Raw genomic sequence first — 13247 nt, forward strand, 5'->3', positions numbered from 1 at the left:
TGTGGTGGCAAAAATAGAGTTTGTAGATTTTGTTCGATGTGCAGCTCGGATCAGGCATTTTTGCGTTGGGACAAAAGTGGTCGTCCAGAGCTATTTTTGGAAAGGCAGCGTTTACATAAAAAGCTTGTTGATACAAACGTTAAAGAGACCGGTATTTTAAATCAGCTTTAGCACTGGGCCAGGCACGTGCACAGACATTTTTGGGGGCAGGTGCTCAAGCCAAAAAAAGGGCACCCATCGCCAAAATTATTAATAAAATAAAAAATGAAAAAACACAGTAGGATATTTAACTTATATATAAAGTTAGTGGGGGACTGCGTTCGCGCTCTTCCCTGATTTCTGTGGTGGCAAAGATAGAGCTTGTAGATTTTAGCCGACCGTATTCAATTAGTTTCTTGTTCTGTATGATTTTCATTCTGATTCGTTGTTCTTTTGCGTGCAGTTCCGATCAATTGGACGGATTCGTGGGGCAAAAAGTGGTAGTTCAGAGCTATTTTTGGATAGGCAGCGTTTGCATAAAAAGCTTGTTGATACAAACGTGAAATAGAACGCTAATTTCTGATAATGAGGGACCGCGTTCGCGCTTTCCCTTGATTTCTGTGGTGGCAAAGCAAGAGCTTGTAAAATTGAGCGAGACCGTATTCATTTTTTTCTTGTTCTGTATGATTTTCGTTCTGATTCGTCGTATTTCGATTTGAAGCTCGGATAGAACGGATTTGTGGCGTTTTTGCCTTGGAAAAAAAGTGGTCGTCCAGAGCTATTTTTGGATAGGCAGCGTTTACATAAAAAGCTTGTTGATACAAACGTTAAAGAGACCGGTATTTTAGATCAGCTTTAGCACTGGGCACATAATTAGCCGTTTGCACTATTTCTTAGGCTAATTTGACCGTTTCATGATTGAGCTATGCCAAACCTGTAAAGGGCATGCTTGTCAGGTGGATTTTTACAGTGTTTTTTCTTTTCTTTTTTGTAGATCAATTTGAAATGATCATTTTTTTCTTCTGTTTTGGTTGAACCAAGTGTTTTTTTTTCTTTTTTTTTTCTTATTTTCAGGCACATGTCGGCGTGGTCGTTTTGATGTTGCAGAATAGCGGCGTTTGCGTTCGGTGAGGTTTGTGCTGGTGTGATGAGTAGACGAGTGGAGCTCACCGTGAGTTTGAACGGTGTGTGATTCGGTGTCTCTGTTCGGCGGTGCCTCTACACCTCATACTTACCTGGCAGGGGCGAGACCATGATCAAGAAGGTGGTTCACCCAGGGCGAGGCTCAGCCATTGCACTCCGGTTGTGCTGACCGCTGCGAATTCCCCAAATGTGGGAATCTCGACTGCATAATTTCTGATAGTGGGGGACTGCGTTCGCGCTCTCCCCTGATTTCTGTGGTGGCAAAAATAGAGTTTGTAGGTTTTAGCCGACCGTCGTTGTTCGATGTGCAGCTCGGATCAGGAGAACGGATTTGTGGCATTTTTGCGTTGGGACAAAAGTGGTCGTCCAGAGCTATTTTTGGAAAGGCAGCATAACATAAAAGGCAGCTTACATAGAAAGCTTGTTGATACAAACGTTAAAGAGACCGGTATTTTAAATCAGCTTTAGCACTGGGCCAGGCACGTGCACAGACATTTTTGGGGGCAGGTGCTCAAGCCAAAAAAAGGGCACCCATCGCCAAAATTATTAATAAAATAAAAAATGAAAAAACACAGTAGGATATTTAACTTATATATAAAGTTAGTGGGGGACTGCGTTCGCGCTCTCCCCTGATTTCTGTGGTGGCAAAGATAGAGCTTGTAGATTTTAGCCGACCGTATTCAATTAGTTTCTTGTTCTGTATGATTTTCATTCTGATTCGTTGTTCTTTTGCGTGCAGTTCCTATCAATTGGACGGATTCGTGGGGAAAAAAGTGGTCGTTCAGAGCTATTTTTGGATAGGCAGCGTTTACATAAAAAGCTTGTTGATACAAACGTGAAATAGAACGCTAATTTCTGATAATGAGGGACCGCGTTCGCGCTTTCCCTTGATTTCTGTGGTGGCAAAGCAAGAGCTTGTAAAATTGAGCGAGACCGTATTCATTTTGTTTCTTGTTCTGTATGATTTTCATTCTGATTCGTCGTATTTCGATTTGCAGCTCGGATCAAGAACGGATTTGTGGCGTTTTTGCCTTGGAAAAAAAGTGGTCGTCCAGAGCTGTTTTTGGATAGGCAGCGTTTACATAAAAAGCTTGTTGATACAAACGTTAAAGAGACCGGTATTTTAGATCAGCTTTAGCACTGGGCACATAATTAGCCGTTTGCACTATTTCTTAGGCTAATTTGACCGTTTCATGATTGAGCTATGCCAAACATGTAAAGGGCATGCTTGTCAGGTGGATTTTTACAGTGTTTTCTTTTTTCTTTTTTGTAGATCAATTTGAAATGATCATTTTTTTCTTCTGTTTTGGTTGAACCAAGTGGTTTTTTTTTCTTATTTTCAGGCAAATGTCGGCGTGGTCGTTTTGATGTTGCAGAATAGCGGCGTTTTGTGCTGGTGTGATGAGTAGACGAGTGGAGCTCACCGTGAGTTTGAACGGTGTGTGATTCGGTGTCTCTGTTCGGCGGTGCCTCTACACCTCATACTTACCTGGCAGGAGCGAGACCATGATCAAGAAGGTGGTTCACCCAGGGCGAGGCTCAGCCATTGCACTCCGGTTGTGCTGACCGCTGCGAATTCCCCAAATGTGGGAATCTCGACTGCATCATTTCTGATAGTGGGGGACTGCGTTCGCGCTCTCCCCTGATTTCTGTGGTGGCAAAAATAGAGTTTGTAGATTTTAGCCGACCGTCGTTGTTCGATGTGCAGCTCGGATCAGGAGAACGGATTTGTGGCATTTTTGCGTTGGGACAAAAGTGGTCGTCCAGAGCTATTTTTGGAAAGGCAGCATAACATAAAAGGCAGCTTACATAAAAAGCTTGTTGATACAAACGTTAAAGAGACCGGTATTTTAAATCAGCTTTAGCACTGGGCCAGGCACGTGCACAGACATTTTTGGGGGCAGGTGCTCAAGCCAAAAAAAGGGCACTCATCGCCAAAATTATTAATAAAATAAAAAATGAAAAAACACAGTAGGATATTTAACTTATATATAAAGTTAGTGGGGGACTGCGTTCGAGCTTGTAGATTTTAGCCGACCGTATTCAATTAGTTTCTTGTTCTGTATGATTTTCATTCTGATTCGTTGTTCTTTTGCGTGCAGTTCCGATCAATTGGACGGATTCGTGGGGCAAAAAGTGGTAGTTCAGAGCTATTTTTGGATAGGCAGCGTTTGCATAAAAAGCTTGTTGATACAAACGTGAAATAGAACGCTAATTTCTGATAATGAGGGACCGCGTTCGCGCTTTCCCTTGATTTCTGTGGTGGCAAAGCAAGAGCTTGTAAAATTGAGCGAGACCGTATTCATTTTTTTCTTGTTCTGTATGATTTTCGTTCTGATTCGTCGTATTTCGATTTGAAGCTCGGATAGAACGGATTTGTGGCGTTTTTGCCTTGGAAAAAAAGTGGTCGTCCAGAGCTATTTTTGGATAGGCAGCGTTTACATAAAAAGCTTGTTGATACAAACGTTAAAGAGACCGGTATTTTAGATCAGCTTTAGCACTGGGCACATAATTAGCCGTTTGCACTATTTCTTAGGCTAATTTGACCGTTTCATGATTGAGCTATGCCAAACCTGTAAAGGGCATGCTTGTCAGGTGGATTTTTACAGTGTTTTTTTCTTTTCTTTTTTGTAGATCAATTTGAAATGATCATTTTTTTCTTCTGTTTTGGTTGAACCAAGTGTTTTTTTTTTGTTTTTTTTTCTTATTTTCAGGCAAATGTCGGCGTGGTCGTTTTGATGTTGCAGAATAGCGGCGTTTGCGTTCGGTGAGGTTTGTGCTGGTGTGATGAGTAGACGAGTGGAGCTCACCGTGAGTTTGAACGGTGTGTGATTCGGTGTCTCTGTTCGGCGGTGCCTCTACACCTCATACTTACCTGGCAGGGGCGAGACCATGATCAAGAAGGTGGTTCACCCAGGGCGAGGCTCAGCCATTGCACTCCGGTTGTGCTGACCGCTGCGAATTCCCCAAATGTGGGAATCTCGACTGCATCATTTCTGATTGTGGGGGACTGCGTTCGCGCTCTCCCCTGATTTCTGTGATGGCAAAAATAGAGTTTGCAGATTTTAGCCGACCGTCGTTGTTCGATGTGCTGCTCGGATCAGGAGAACGGATTTGTGGCATTTTTGCGTTGGGACAAAAGTGGTCGTCCAGAGCTATTTTTGGAAAGGCAGCGTTTACATAAAAAGCTTGTTGATACAAACGTTAAAGAGACCGGTATTTTAAATCAGCTTTAGCACTGGGCCAGGCACGTGCACAGACATTTTTGGGGGCAGGTGCTCAAGCCAAAAAAAGGGCACCCATCGCCAAAATTATTAATAAAATAAAAAATGAAAAAACACAGTAGGATATTTAACTTATATATAAAGTTAGTGGGGGACTGCGTTCGCGCTCTCCCCTTATTTCTGTGGTGGCAAAGATAGAGCTTGTAGATTTTAGCCGACCGTATTCAATTAGTTTCTTGACTAAAGAGACCGGTATTTTAAATCAGCTTTAGCACTGGGCCAGGCACGTGCACAGACATTTTTGGGGGCAGGTGCTCAAGCCAAATAAAGAGCACCCATCGCCAAAATTATTAATGAAATAAAAATTGAAAAAACACAGTAGGATATTTAACTTATATATAAAGTTAGTGGGGGACTGCGTTCACGCTCTCCCCTGATTTCTGTGGTGGCAAAGATAGAGCTTGTAGATTTTAGCCGACCGTATTCAATTAGTTTCTTGTTCTGTATGATTTTCATTCTGATTCGTTGTTCTTTTGCGTGCAGTTCCGATCAATTGGACGCATTCGTGGGGAAAAAAGTGGTCGTTCAGAGCTATTTTTGGATAGGCAGCGTTTACATAAAAAGCTTGTTGATACAAACGTGAAATAGAACGCTAATTTCTGATAATGAGGGACCGCGTTCGCGCTCTCCCCTGATTTCTGTGGTGGCAAAAATAGAGTTTGTAGGTTTTAGCCGACCGTCGTTGTTCGATGTGCAGCTCGGATCAGGAGAACGGATTTGTGGCATTTTTGCGTTGGGACAAAAGTGGTCGTCCAGAGCTATTTTTGGAAAGGCAGCATAACATAAAAGGCAGCTTACATAAAAAGCTTGTTGATACAAACGTTAAAGAGACCGGTATTTTAAATCAGCTTTAGCACTGGGCCAGGCACGTGCACAGACATTTTTGGGGGCAGGTGCTCAAGCCAAAAAAAGGGCACCCATCGCCAAAATTATTAATAAAATAAAAAATGAAAAAACACAGTAGGATATTTAACTTATATATAAAGTTAGTGGGGGACTGCGTTCGCGCTCTCCCCTGATTTCTGTGGTGGCAAAAATAGAGTTTGTAGATTTTGTTCGATGTGCAGCTCGGATCAGGCATTTTTGCGTTGGGACAAAAGTGGTCGTCCAGAGCTATTTTTGGAAAGGCAGCGTTTACATAAAAAGCTTGTTGATACAAACGTTAAAGAGACCGGTATTTTAAATCAGCTTTAGCACTGGGCCAGGCACGTGCACAGACATTTTTGGGGGCAGGTGCTCAAGCCAAAAAAAGGGCACCCATCGCCAAAATTATTAATAAAATAAAAAATGAAAAAACACAGTAGGATATTTAACTTATATATAAAGTTAGTGGGGGACTGCGTTCGCGCTCTTCCCTGATTTCTGTGGTGGCAAAGATAGAGCTTGTAGATTTTAGCCGACCGTATTCAATTAGTTTCTTGTTCTGTATGATTTTCATTCTGATTCGTTGTTCTTTTGCGTGCAGTTCCGATCAATTGGACGGATTCGTGGGGCAAAAAGTGGTAGTTCAGAGCTATTTTTGGATAGGCAGCGTTTGCATAAAAAGCTTGTTGATACAAACGTGAAATAGAACGCTAATTTCTGATAATGAGGGACCGCGTTCGCGCTTTCCCTTGATTTCTGTGGTGGCAAAGCAAGAGCTTGTAAAATTGAGCGAGACCGTATTCATTTTTTTCTTGTTCTGTATGATTTTCGTTCTGATTCGTCGTATTTCGATTTGAAGCTCGGATAGAACGGATTTGTGGCGTTTTTGCCTTGGAAAAAAAGTGGTCGTCCAGAGCTATTTTTGGATAGGCAGCGTTTACATAAAAAGCTTGTTGATACAAACGTTAAAGAGACCGGTATTTTAGATCAGCTTTAGCACTGGGCACATAATTAGCCGTTTGCACTATTTCTTAGGCTAATTTGACCGTTTCATGATTGAGCTATGCCAAACCTGTAAAGGGCATGCTTGTCAGGTGGATTTTTACAGTGTTTTTTCTTTTCTTTTTTGTAGATCAATTTGAAATGATCATTTTTTTCTTCTGTTTTGGTTGAACCAAGTGTTTTTTTTTCTTTTTTTTTTCTTATTTTCAGGCACATGTCGGCGTGGTCGTTTTGATGTTGCAGAATAGCGGCGTTTGCGTTCGGTGAGGTTTGTGCTGGTGTGATGAGTAGACGAGTGGAGCTCACCGTGAGTTTGAACGGTGTGTGATTCGGTGTCTCTGTTCGGCGGTGCCTCTACACCTCATACTTACCTGGCAGGGGCGAGACCATGATCAAGAAGGTGGTTCACCCAGGGCGAGGCTCAGCCATTGCACTCCGGTTGTGCTGACCGCTGCGAATTCCCCAAATGTGGGAATCTCGACTGCATAATTTCTGATAGTGGGGGACTGCGTTCGCGCTCTCCCCTGATTTCTGTGGTGGCAAAAATAGAGTTTGTAGGTTTTAGCCGACCGTCGTTGTTCGATGTGCAGCTCGGATCAGGAGAACGGATTTGTGGCATTTTTGCGTTGGGACAAAAGTGGTCGTCCAGAGCTATTTTTGGAAAGGCAGCATAACATAAAAGGCAGCTTACATAGAAAGCTTGTTGATACAAACGTTAAAGAGACCGGTATTTTAAATCAGCTTTAGCACTGGGCCAGGCACGTGCACAGACATTTTTGGGGGCAGGTGCTCAAGCCAAAAAAAGGGCACCCATCGCCAAAATTATTAATAAAATAAAAAATGAAAAAACACAGTAGGATATTTAACTTATATATAAAGTTAGTGGGGGACTGCGTTCGCGCTCTCCCCTGATTTCTGTGGTGGCAAAGATAGAGCTTGTAGATTTTAGCCGACCGTATTCAATTAGTTTCTTGTTCTGTATGATTTTCATTCTGATTCGTTGTTCTTTTGCGTGCAGTTCCTATCAATTGGACGGATTCGTGGGGAAAAAAGTGGTCGTTCAGAGCTATTTTTGGATAGGCAGCGTTTACATAAAAAGCTTGTTGATACAAACGTGAAATAGAACGCTAATTTCTGATAATGAGGGACCGCGTTCGCGCTTTCCCTTGATTTCTGTGGTGGCAAAGCAAGAGCTTGTAAAATTGAGCGAGACCGTATTCATTTTGTTTCTTGTTCTGTATGATTTTCATTCTGATTCGTCGTATTTCGATTTGCAGCTCGGATCAAGAACGGATTTGTGGCGTTTTTGCCTTGGAAAAAAAGTGGTCGTCCAGAGCTGTTTTTGGATAGGCAGCGTTTACATAAAAAGCTTGTTGATACAAACGTTAAAGAGACCGGTATTTTAGATCAGCTTTAGCACTGGGCACATAATTAGCCGTTTGCACTATTTCTTAGGCTAATTTGACCGTTTCATGATTGAGCTATGCCAAACATGTAAAGGGCATGCTTGTCAGGTGGATTTTTACAGTGTTTTCTTTTTTCTTTTTTGTAGATCAATTTGAAATGATCATTTTTTTTCTTCTGTTTTGGTTGAACCAAGTGGTTTTTTTTTCTTATTTTCAGGCAAATGTCGGCGTGGTCGTTTTGATGTTGCAGAATAGCGGCGTTTTGTGCTGGTGTGATGAGTAGACGAGTGGAGCTCACCGTGAGTTTGAACGGTGTGTGATTCGGTGTCTCTGTTCGGCGGTGCCTCTACACCTCATACTTACCTGGCAGGAGCGAGACCATGATCAAGAAGGTGGTTCACCCAGGGCGAGGCTCAGCCATTGCACTCCGGTTGTGCTGACCGCTGCGAATTCCCCAAATGTGGGAATCTCGACTGCATCATTTCTGATAGTGGGGGACTGCGTTCGCGCTCTCCCCTGATTTCTGTGGTGGCAAAAATAGAGTTTGTAGATTTTAGCCGACCGTCGTTGTTCGATGTGCAGCTCGGATCAGGAGAACGGATTTGTGGCATTTTTGCGTTGGGACAAAAGTGGTCGTCCAGAGCTATTTTTGGAAAGGCAGCATAACATAAAAGGCAGCTTACATAAAAAGCTTGTTGATACAAACGTTAAAGAGACCGGTATTTTAAATCAGCTTTAGCACTGGGCCAGGCACGTGCACAGACATTTTTGGGGGCAGGTGCTCAAGCCAAAAAAAGGGCACTCATCGCCAAAATTATTAATAAAATAAAAAATGAAAAAACACAGTAGGATATTTAACTTATATATAAAGTTAGTGGGGGACTGCGTTCGAGCTTGTAGATTTTAGCCGACCGTATTCAATTAGTTTCTTGTTCTGTATGATTTTCATTCTGATTCGTTGTTCTTTTGCGTGCAGTTCCGATCAATTGGACGGATTCGTGGGGCAAAAAGTGGTAGTTCAGAGCTATTTTTGGATAGGCAGCGTTTGCATAAAAAGCTTGTTGATACAAACGTGAAATAGAACGCTAATTTCTGATAATGAGGGACCGCGTTCGCGCTTTCCCTTGATTTCTGTGGTGGCAAAGCAAGAGCTTGTAAAATTGAGCGAGACCGTATTCATTTTTTTCTTGTTCTGTATGATTTTCGTTCTGATTCGTCGTATTTCGATTTGAAGCTCGGATAGAACGGATTTGTGGCGTTTTTGCCTTGGAAAAAAAGTGGTCGTCCAGAGCTATTTTTGGATAGGCAGCGTTTACATAAAAAGCTTGTTGATACAAACGTTAAAGAGACCGGTATTTTAGATCAGCTTTAGCACTGGGCACATAATTAGCCGTTTGCACTATTTCTTAGGCTAATTTGACCGTTTCATGATTGAGCTATGCCAAACCTGTAAAGGGCATGCTTGTCAGGTGGATTTTTACAGTGTTTTTTTCTTTTCTTTTTTGTAGATCAATTTGAAATGATCATTTTTTTCTTCTGTTTTGGTTGAACCAAGTGTTTTTTTTTTGTTTTTTTTTCTTATTTTCAGGCAAATGTCGGCGTGGTCGTTTTGATGTTGCAGAATAGCGGCGTTTGCGTTCGGTGAGGTTTGTGCTGGTGTGATGAGTAGACGAGTGGAGCTCACCGTGAGTTTGAACGGTGTGTGATTCGGTGTCTCTGTTCGGCGGTGCCTCTACACCTCATACTTACCTGGCAGGGGCGAGACCATGATCAAGAAGGTGGTTCACCCAGGGCGAGGCTCAGCCATTGCACTCCGGTTGTGCTGACCGCTGCGAATTCCCCAAATGTGGGAATCTCGACTGCATCATTTCTGATTGTGGGGGACTGCGTTCGCGCTCTCCCCTGATTTCTGTGGTGGCAAAAATAGAGTTTGCAGATTTTAGCCGACCGTCGTTGTTCGATGTGCTGCTCGGATCAGGAGAACGGATTTGTGGCATTTTTGCGTTGGGACAAAAGTGGTCGTCCAGAGCTATTTTTGGAAAGGCAGCGTTTACATAAAAAGCTTGTTGATACAAACGTTAAAGAGACCGGTATTTTAAATCAGCTTTAGCACTGGGCCAGGCACGTGCACAGACATTTTTGGGGGCAGGTGCTCAAGCCAAAAAAAGGGCACCCATCGCCAAAATTATTAATAAAATAAAAAATGAAAAAACACAGTAGGATATTTAACTTATATATAAAGTTAGTGGGGGACTGCGTTCGCGCTCTCCCCTTATTTCTGTGGTGGCAAAGATAGAGCTTGTAGATTTTAGCCGACCGTATTCAATTAGTTTCTTGACTAAAGAGACCGGTATTTTAAATCAGCTTTAGCACTGGGCCAGGCACGTGCACAGACATTTTTGGGGGCAGGTGCTCAAGCCAAATAAAGAGCACCCATCGCCAAAATTATTAATGAAATAAAAATTGAAAAAACACAGTAGGATATTTAACTTATATATAAAGTTAGTGGGGGACTGCGTTCGCGCTCTCCCCTGATTTCTGTGGTGGCAAAGATAGAGCTTGTAGATTTTAGCCGACCGTATTCAATTAGTTTCTTGTTCTGTATGATTTTCATTCTGATTCGTTGTTCTTTTGCGTGCAGTTCCGATCAATTGGACGCATTCGTGGGGAAAAAAGTGGTCGTTCAGAGCTATTTTTGGATAGGCAGCGTTTACATAAAAAGCTTGTTGATACAAACGTGAAATAGAACGCTAATTTCTGATAATGAGGGACCGCGTTCGCGCTCTCCCCTGATTTCTGTGGTGGCAAAAATAGAGTTTGTAGGTTTTAGCCGACCGTCGTTGTTCGATGTGCAGCTCGGATCAGGAGAACGGATTTGTGGCATTTTTGCGTTGGGACAAAAGTGGTCGTCCAGAGCTATTTTTGGAAAGGCAGCATAACATAAAAGGCAGCTTACATAAAAAGCTTGTTGATACAAACGTTAAAGAGACCGGTATTTTAAATCAGCTTTAGCACTGGGCCAGGCACGTGCACAGACATTTTTGGGGGCAGGTGCTCAAGCCAAAAAAAGGGCACCCATCGCCAAAATTATTAATAAAATAAAAAATGAAAAAACACAGTAGGATATTTAACTTATATATAAAGTTAGTGGGGGACTGCGTTCGCGCTCTCCCCTGATTTCTGTGGTGGCAAAAATAGAGTTTGTAGATTTTGTTCGATGTGCAGCTCGGATCAGGCATTTTTGCGTTGGGACAAAAGTGGTCGTCCAGAGCTATTTTTGGAAAGGCAGCGTTTACATAAAAAGCTTGTTGATACAAACGTTAAAGAGACCGGTATTTTAAATCAGCTTTAGCACTGGGCCAGGCACGTGCACAGACATTTTTGGGGGCAGGTGCTCAAGCCAAAAAAAGGGCACCCATCGCCAAAATTATTAATAAAATAAAAAATGAAAAAACACAGTAGGATATTTAACTTATATATAAAGTTAGTGGGGGACTGCGTTCGCGCTCTTCCCTGATTTCTGTGGTGGCAAAGATAGAGCTTGTAGATTTTAGCCGACCGTATTCAATTAGTTTCTTGTTCTGTATGATTTTCATTCTGATTCGTTGTTCTTTTGCGTGCAGTTCCGATCAATTGGACGGATTCGTGGGGCAAAAAGTGGTAGTTCAGAGCTATTTTTGGATAGGCAGCGTTTGCATTAAAAGCTTGTTGATACAAACGTGAAATAGAACGCTAATTTCTGATAATGAGGGACCGCGTTCGCGCTTTCCCTTGATTTCTGTGGTGGCAAAGCAAGAGCTTGTAAAATTGAGCGAGACCGTATTCATTTTTTTCTTGTTCTGTATGATTTTCGTTCTGATTCGTCGTATTTCGATTTGAAGCTCGGATAGAACGGATTTGTGGCGTTTTTGCCTTGGAAAAAAAGTGGTCGTCCAGAGCTATTTTTGGATAGGCAGCGTTTACATAAAAAGCTTGTTGATACAAACGTTAAAGAGACCGGTATTTTAGATCAGCTTTAGCACTGGGCACATAATTAGCCGTTTGCACTATTTTTTAGGCTAATTTGACCGTTTCATGATTGAGCTATGCCAAACCTGTAAAGGGCATGCTTGTCAGGTGGATTTTTACAGTGTTTTTTCTTTTCTTTTTTGTAGATCAATTTGAAATGATCATTTTTTTCTTCTGTTTTGGTTGAACCAAGTGGTTTTTTTTTTGTTTTTTTTTTCTTATTTTCAGGCAAATGTCGGCGTGGTCGTTTTGATGTTGCAGAATAGCGGCGTTTGCGTTCGGTGAGGTTTGTGCTGGTGTGATGAGTAGACGAGTGGAGCTCACCGTGAGTTTGAACGGTGTGTGATTCGGTGTCTCTGTTCGGCGGTGCTTCTACACCTCATACTTACCTGGCAGGGGCGAGACCATGATCAAGAAGGTGGTTCACCCAGGGCGAGGCTCAGCCATTGCACTCTGGTTGTGCTGACTGCTGCGAATTCCCCAAATGTGGGAATCTCGACTGCATAATTTCTGATAGTGGGGGACTGCGTTCGCGCTCTCCCCTGATTTCTGTGGTGGCAAAAATAGAGTTTGCAGATTTTAGCCGACCGTCGTTGTTCGATGTGCAGCTCGGATCAGGAGAACGGATTTGTGGCATTTTTGCGTTGGTATAAAAGTGGTCGTCCAGAGCTATTTTTGGAAAGGCAGCGTTTACATAAAAAGCTTGTTGATACAAACGTTAAAGAGACCGGTATTTTAAATCAGCTTTAGCACTGGGCCAGGCACGTGCACAGACATTTTTGGGGGCAGGTGCTCAAGCCAAAAAAAGGGCACCCATCGCCAAAATTATTAATAAAATAAAAAATGAAAAAACACAGTAGGATATTTAACTTATATATAAAGTTAGTGGGGGACTGCGTTCGCGCTCTCCCCTGATTTCTGTGGTGGCAAAAATAGAGTTTGTAGATTTTGTTCGATGTGCAGCTCGGATCAGGCATTTTTGCGTTGGGACAAAAGTGGTCGTCCAGAGCTATTTTTGGAAAGGCAGCGTTTACATAAAAAGCTTGTTGATACAAACGTTAAAGAGACCGGTATTTTAAATCAGCTTTAGCACTGGGCCAGGCACGTGCACAGACATTTTTGGGGGCAGGTGCTCAAGCCAAAAAAAGGGCACCCATCGCCAAAATTATTAATAAAATAAAAAATGAAAAAACACAGTAGGATATTTAACTTATATATAAAGTTAGTGGGGGACTGCGTTCGCGCTCTTCCCTGATTTCTGTGGTGGCAAAGATAGAGCTTGTAGATTTTAGCCGACCGTATTCAATTAGTTTCTTGTTCTGTATGATTTTCATTCTGATTCGTTGTTCTTTTGCGTGCAGTTCCGATCAATTGGACGGATTCGTGGGGCAAAAAGTGGTAGTTCAGAGCTATTTTTGGATAGGCAGCGTTTGCATAAAAAGCTTGTTGATACAAACGTGAAATAGAACGCTAATTTCTGATAATGAGGGACCGCGTTCGCGCTTTCCCTTGATTTCTGTGGTGGCAAAGCAAGAGCTTGTAAAATTGAGCGAGACCGTAT

At 42.4% G+C, this 13247-nt stretch overlaps 7 non-coding genes across 7 annotated transcripts; all 7 read left to right on the forward strand.

The window, feature by feature from the left end:
• Window positions 1-1206: 1206 nt before the first annotated feature.
• LOC134306744 (U1 spliceosomal RNA) lies at window positions 1207-1370 on the forward strand. Its single transcript, XR_010009420.1, has one exon. It is a non-coding gene; the product is annotated as a U1 spliceosomal RNA (small nuclear RNA).
• A 1233-nt stretch (window positions 1371-2603) lies between these two features.
• Window positions 2604-2767, forward strand: LOC134306772 (U1 spliceosomal RNA). Its single transcript, XR_010009447.1, has one exon. It is a non-coding gene; the product is annotated as a U1 spliceosomal RNA (small nuclear RNA).
• A 1222-nt stretch (window positions 2768-3989) lies between these two features.
• Window positions 3990-4153, forward strand: LOC134306765 (U1 spliceosomal RNA). Its single transcript, XR_010009440.1, has one exon. It is a non-coding gene; the product is annotated as a U1 spliceosomal RNA (small nuclear RNA).
• Window positions 4154-6635: 2482 nt separating this feature from the next.
• Window positions 6636-6799, forward strand: LOC134306756 (U1 spliceosomal RNA). The gene has a single exon (XR_010009431.1). It is a non-coding gene; the product is annotated as a U1 spliceosomal RNA (small nuclear RNA).
• Window positions 6800-8033: 1234 nt separating this feature from the next.
• LOC134306773 (U1 spliceosomal RNA) lies at window positions 8034-8197 on the forward strand. The gene has a single exon (XR_010009448.1). It is a non-coding gene; the product is annotated as a U1 spliceosomal RNA (small nuclear RNA).
• Window positions 8198-9419: 1222 nt separating this feature from the next.
• On the forward strand, window positions 9420-9583 carry LOC134306766 (U1 spliceosomal RNA). The gene has a single exon (XR_010009441.1). It is a non-coding gene; the product is annotated as a U1 spliceosomal RNA (small nuclear RNA).
• Window positions 9584-12067: 2484 nt separating this feature from the next.
• On the forward strand, window positions 12068-12231 carry LOC134306760 (U1 spliceosomal RNA). The gene has a single exon (XR_010009435.1). It is a non-coding gene; the product is annotated as a U1 spliceosomal RNA (small nuclear RNA).
• Window positions 12232-13247: the final 1016 nt, after the last annotated feature.

This window comes from Trichomycterus rosablanca, unplaced genomic scaffold (assembly GCF_030014385.1).
Source record: "Trichomycterus rosablanca isolate fTriRos1 unplaced genomic scaffold, fTriRos1.hap1 scaffold_224, whole genome shotgun sequence".
NCBI classification, from domain to species: Eukaryota; Metazoa; Chordata; class Actinopteri; order Siluriformes; family Trichomycteridae; genus Trichomycterus; species Trichomycterus rosablanca.